Raw genomic sequence first — 6,015 nt, 5'->3', positions numbered from 1 at the left:
GGATAAGAAAGGTAGTTGAAATGCATGTCCACTTATAGAATAAGAGAGCTTGGTAATGCTGCCAAGTCCCCCCCCCCCCCCCCCCCCCCCAAAGGCCCCCTCCAAAAAACATGATAACATGTGCTTATTTAAATGTGGATTTTCAAAGAGGTAGCTGTAATACTTACAAAAATGATAAATTGAATTGATAATTACATGTAGGGATGTACTGTATGTGGCTCTTTCTTTCAGAACCAGCAGGAGAAGCAGATGTGACCTATGCCCAGGTGAACCACCTCAACAAAGGCAATGCTGAGAATAAGAAAGGTAGGTGAAATGCATGTCCACATGTCCTACAGGATAAGAGAGCTGCTTATCCGTAAAGTGTCAATTAAAACCCTTTTAGTGCCTCTTATTTTGTAGCGATCCCACAGTAAAGTTGCCACGAATTCCTTCCATAGGCGTTCGCTTTTATTTTGAAGAGCCAGAGTCAAAACGTGCGCGCTTCGTGCCACTTTACACTGGTCCAGTCACATGTGTCATGTGACTGGACCAGTGTAACCAGTGTAAAATGACACAGGTCATGAGTCATGGCCGCTGAGTGTATATCTTGCTATTTTGCAATTATTTTAATTACTTCTGGATAGGAACCAAAAGGGTTAACAATATTCTAGGGTGTTTTTCCTCAACAATGCATATTTTGCATTGAAACTTAGACCTGAGCTAGACCTGAAAAGGCAGGTATAGACAACCTTGTATGGTTAAGTAAAACATAATGCTAACATTTTCTGTGTACTATTTTCCATTCTCTGCATCACCAGCTCCAGAGCAACCTGAAGATACAGTTTATTCTCAACTCAAACCAGGAACAGGTAAGAAGCTGCCATACATAGATAGGCCACTCATTTCATCACCTACTAGTGTTTGTTATCCCTCCATTACACCATTATCGGTGGTTGTTTGACAACCAACTACTAGCCTTAAGCCTTCATGGGATCTAAACAGCATTTGATCCTGTTTAGTGATGTCAAATGCTGGTTGAAAAACAATAAACAGACCTGCCACATAAACTGTTCCCAAACTGTACTGGTCAATTCATTAATATGCAGGACTCTAGTAATGCTAAAGGGCCACAGATCTTTATACAAATGTGTAAACTAGCAAGGGAGAGGACGTTGTTGGCTGCATGTTCAGAGGTGCAGCTTAGTGGTAGCATTGTTATACAGTAATTGGAAAGTTTGTCCATTTATATTTTGTGTGGGATGAGCAGTGCAGCTGAATGTGTGTGCCAGTGTTGCCATCAGGTATGAACAGCAAGGTTAGAATGAAAAGGTAAATCGGGCCATAAGTAATATATTAAGTGGCACATCATGCATGTTTTTGCAGATATTGTCTGGTCCTGCGTTTATAGTTTCCTATCTGTTCCACCATGCAGAGGTGTTTCAAGATTACTGCACAGCCAAGCTGCCAGTATGGTTCCAGTGGAGTCAATACCAACAGGAAAATACAATGTTTGACTTTTGGCACATCAGATGTACAGTACTGCTAATCCCACAAATCTGATTGTTTTAAAGGGAAATGGACAGCCTTTCTAATTATATAGCATACAGAGATATTATATTTTACAATTTTCCAAACTGTTGTGAGAGGTTTTAGAAACTGTTCAATGACAGTGTATCTGGGTTGTTGTTTCTTTCCCCCCAGGATGGTAAATGAGGATGTCAGGAAAATATGAAGAGACGACAACATGGAAGAAGTCACATGTATTCCCACAATTCTATTAATATGCAGTATGCACACTGATACCATAAGTCATACTGTACTGTACATATTGGATCCCATTTAAACTCATTCAGCATTATGTCCTATGCAGCCCCTATCAGCTAGCTCTTTTCTTGGTTCCCCGACCACCATAAACCTGGTGAACCTATTTTACCCCCTGTTGCATGGTGAAAATATCAGAGTAAAAAGCTCACAACGGGTTACTTAGGGCATCTAAAAGCTCACAATGTGACTTGTAATCACGACAATGTCATTTCCAGACCTCTTATCCCAAAGTCATTGCTATTTCTTCTATATTGTATTTTATATTGTGCCCTCTCAGTGTTGAATTTATCGGGATGCAGGGTATATTAAATTGATTGGTTTTATGTGTTTCTGTTATTTCTACTTTAATAGTGATGTGTTTTTTTTAACATGCAGTGGAAATGTTTGGGTTGTGTTATGTGTTTTTACAGAGTTTGCATTGGCAAAAGGGGGGTAGGAGTTTAAGTTTAAACTTCATCCTACTCCTTTCCAAACATTGTTAGGCCTACATCTGTTAGTGCAGTTCCCCGTGCCGTTTCACATACTAAACATAGAACAGGTATCCCCAACCTGAGGTCCCAGGAGGTCAGAGGCAGAGGTGGTTATCACTTCTCCCATAGACAGGTGAGAAGTGATTACCTTACACCCACACTTTTCCCCCCTACTCTGTACATATAGTGTTTTATACTCGCGATGATGTTTGAATGTTTATTGTTGCTATTGTGTCGATTAATTGAATTCAAGGACCACCAACAAAACCGCAAGGGCTTTTTTGGGGTGTTCTTTTAGGGTGTTTGACTGTACTTGTGCTGTATTGCATTTTAGTGTTTCTTCATTTTTGTCTAATAAAATATTCAATCAATCAAAGGACCCCTTGGCGGTTGACTGCTGTGAATATTGGATTCATATGGAGTGACCATTAGGCCTACATCAGATTGCATGCTTTTGTTTTTTGTTCTTTTAAAGGAAATGCAGCTCCTCATAGCCAAATATGGTTTGATCCTGGGTAGTACAGTTTGTAAAGCATGGGGACTTTGCAGATTAAGTCATGGCATTGAAATAGTTAAGATCATCATGTCCTGACTATGTTCCTCTATCAGTCTTCTCACCCTCACCACAGATACTGCATAGGCTATGTACCGGACATGACATGTGCATACCCACACAAAAAGTGTGAAAATAAAACAGGCACATTAAGCTAAACCACTCTGGGGAAACAGAGACGCCTTTGAAAATGAAACAGACGTTCAAACAGAAACAAACTTTACAGTATTACCCGTATTTCTTCCAAGATCATTGGACTTCCCACACCCACACTTGCTGATATGAACAATAAGGCCATTACACGCTTGGCACTCTCAATAACAAGTGACACAGACCATCCTCTGCATCGACACTTCGACCTAATGCCATCTGGGCGAAGATACAGAACCTTGACGTGGCACAAAGTTCGGTTTAAAAGGAGTTTTGTCCCCTCAGCCATTGCTGCACTTAACAATCTGCTAAACAATCGCCCCCGTCGCTAAGAGGGTTTTTCTGTACATACTGGGGTAGGCCTACTGATGATCTGTCTATGTGATATGTTTGTGTTATTTGGTTATGTGTTGTTTCTTGTTTGAACAGACTGTGAAGATAAATTTCCCTTCGGGGACAATAAATATTATTATTATTATTATTAGTTTGTGCGTGCATGCGTGAGTATGTGCGTGAGTGTGCGCAACGTGTGTGCTCCCAGCCTTAATTATTGTCTCACTGCGGCCTTGGACATGAAAACCATAAGTAAATGTTTAATTCAACACAATTGGTCTTCACCTCTGGCTGTCTCTGAGATGTTTGTCCCTTGACCTTTGCTGAATGATGAATGTCCTCCTGCTCAATGGTTCTCAAAGCTTTTTGGCTCACTAATACCTCCTTCACCAAACTACAACATTGTTTTGTTGAAACCCAAAAGCTAGTATATGGTCGGTGCTATATGAATGAATGAATCTATCTATAATTATGTGAGCATCCATACTGATGAATGTTAACGTTCTGTAAACTGCAGAACCACCATTAACCTGCATTCACGCCGTTTAAGCGCATAGGAACACATTCTGTACGCCTCCAGTCCTCGAGGCTGTTGTCAATTGACAGTCACTCTGTTGGATCACTTCCCTGTCATTCCCCACAGCCATACCTACACGCAGAGCCGCGCTGCTTTCATTGGCTGCACAGAGCTCACGCAGAACTGAATAATGTTGGTCGAGATGAAGTTTATTCAAATTAAATCTGTCCTTGTCAGCGTGCGTTCAGCGTGAATCTTGCTATATCACGCTAGACGGGCTCCATGCAATTCTCCATTGGAAATGAATGGGATGCGGGCGCTCACACACACAACATGCGGTCTGTCTGAAAAGGCCTTTAAAAACAAGTATTGCTGAACACGTATTGTTGAGCATAAAGGCCCATTCAGACAGACCGCGTGTTGTGTGTGTTGTGTGTTGTCCCATTCATTTCCAATGGAGAATTGCGTGGAGCCCGTCTAGCGTGATACGGCAAAATCCACACTGAATGCACGCTGACAAGCATAGGCGATTTTAAGGGGTGTCCTAGGGTGCACGTGCACCCCCTGGCCGCCAGGCGGCCATTTTGATTTTTTTGATCATAATAAACACGCAATATGATTAAGAAGGAGAACATCTCAAATTCGCCTTTTTTGACCCTTTGAAGCACCCATAGCATGACTTCTAAACCAATCACAGCAAATGGGGGGCGGGAGGTAATAGGACTACTGGTTTCTCAACCAATCACAGTGACTGTCTGAACGTCTCTGACAGCACCGCTGAAAAACAAACGGCAGATGATGACACCTGCAGATTTATCTAAATAACAGAATTAAACAGTTGTTTCACAGTGGAATATGCTACCTGAGGTTAACTACAGACATCCATAGGAACATTTACCATACGTGAACTAAAGTTTTCGGCGCTGCTCAAAGAGGCTGGATTACACGATGTGTTCTGTGCCTCCAAGGAATAACACTTTCTTCTGGGCACCTCAATATAACATTGGATATTTTCTTGTCATTTTCTTAAGGTAAGACATGGCTTTATTTAACTATCTGTTCACTGTGGAGTTAGCCAGCCTGTTTTCTTCTCCTCCGTGTGTGTGTGTGTGTGTGTGTGTGTGTGTGCGCGCGCGAGCGAGCGCGCATGCTTGCTTCACTTGCTTGTAAATATTGGTAGCTGCTGGTTATGGATCTTTGGTGGTGTGGTTGTGCCACACCACCAATGTAAATGACTGCTTGATTGCTTGATGAATGATGATTAACTTGATGTTTGGCTTTATATGTCCTGGCTGTGCTGCCTCTGTCTGCAAAATAAGTAAATAAATCCTATAGACATATGCTCATGGTGTCTAGAAAAAGAAGCACCTGTTTTACACTCTTTTTGTTTATATTGTGTTACATTTGGGTACAAAATTAACTGCAGAAATCCGCTAAAACAACATTACAAAACCGCTAAGCGCGCGCGCGAGCGTCGTGCACGCGCGCTGTGCGCGCGTGCATGAGGTAATAGAGGTCGTGCACCCCCTGCTGGAAGAGGCTAGAATCGCCTATGCTGACAAGGACAGATTTCATTTGAATAAACTTCTTCTCGACCAACATTATTCAGATCTTGTGCGTGTGTGAGCTCCGTGCAGCCAATGAAAGCAACGCGGCTCTGCGTGTAGGTATGGCTGTGGGGAATGACAGGGAAGTGATTGACAAAGTGACTGTCAATCAAAAACAGCCTTGTGGACTGGAGGCGCACAGAATGTGTATGCGCTTAAACGGTGTGGACCCTATTCATTCCATAGCCAGCTAGTGTTGCTTCAACACTAGGCCTATGTGAAGAATGTGATATACACACATAATATAACTATCATCTCTGCTTGTATTTGAAGTTCATTCAAAACAACACATTTTTATGTTATGTCAACTACTTCCACATCTCTTATGCCATCCAAGAACATTCATTATGGTTAGGATAGCAGATAAATATCTGTCACATATTCCTTCATCTTATTGTTGTTTTCTGCCCTCTACTGACCTTTTGGTACCACTACACCCCATCTCCTTTTAAACACAAGATTGAAGATTAGTATCTCTCTGGAAGTAAAAGTTGGAAATACTCCAGTAATTTACTGAAATACCTAATACATTTACAGTATTTGATTAAATGTACTTAATTACTTTACACCACTGCTTTT

General features: G+C 41.6%; 1 long non-coding RNA gene across 1 annotated transcript; it reads left to right on the top strand.

Moving 5' to 3' along the window:
• Positions 1-229: 229 nt before the first annotated feature.
• Positions 230-1,814, top strand: LOC308283683. The gene is made up of 3 exons (XR_013961952.1): positions 230-306; positions 801-851; positions 1,684-1,814. It is a non-coding gene; the product is annotated as an uncharacterized lncRNA (long non-coding RNA).
• Positions 1,815-6,015: the final 4,201 nt, after the last annotated feature.

This window comes from Nannobrachium achirus (genome assembly GCF_963921795.1).
Source record: "Nannobrachium achirus genome assembly, chromosome: 4".
NCBI lineage: Eukaryota > Metazoa > Chordata > Actinopteri > Myctophiformes > Myctophidae > Nannobrachium > Nannobrachium achirus.
The sequence above is the reverse complement of the archived record's forward strand: the minus strand, read 5'-3'. Positions and strand labels throughout refer to the sequence as shown.